This window comes from Eurypyga helias, unplaced genomic scaffold, assembly GCF_000690775.1.
Source record: "Eurypyga helias isolate BGI_N326 unplaced genomic scaffold, ASM69077v1 scaffold27924, whole genome shotgun sequence".
Classification (NCBI taxonomy): Eukaryota; Metazoa; Chordata; class Aves; order Eurypygiformes; family Eurypygidae; genus Eurypyga; species Eurypyga helias.
Window position 1 is genome coordinate 8,237 of NW_010244760.1, and position 517 is coordinate 8,753.

The following is a 517-nucleotide window of genomic DNA, read 5'->3' on the forward strand; positions in this document are numbered from 1 at the left end:
GCCGCTCGCGCCCGTTAGAGGTTTCTCGGTCCTGGCTTGTCATTTTTTCCCCCTCCTTGCAGAGGTAAGAACCGTGTCGTTCTCCTCCCAGGGCACCTCGAATCCTCTCGTGTGTGTCGTCGTCTGGAGTGAGGGGTGCCACAAGCCCCTCCTGGGAGCATCCGTGCCATCCCCGGCAGTGCCTGCCAAGACCCCCTCTTTCCCGCGGGTTCCACGCGTAAAACCTTTTGCAGTTTGTCGGCAAAGATCTTTGTAAACCCCTTGAACTGTCAAAAAACAACCCCCCCAGTGCGTGGAGGTTGTGTCGCTCGCGGGTTTCGGAGCTGGAGGGAAGGGGAGAGCCTGCCAAGTTCAGCTCCTCCCGGCTTCGCCACGGGAAATATTCGAGTAACAGAATTATTTTAACTTTACTGGAGGGTTTAAGCTGTTTGTTCAACTTCCGAGGGTTTTCAAGTTGCTTTCACTGAGGGGAAGACAGCGTGAAATGTTAATTGGCTTCGTCTGGGAAGGGAACAAG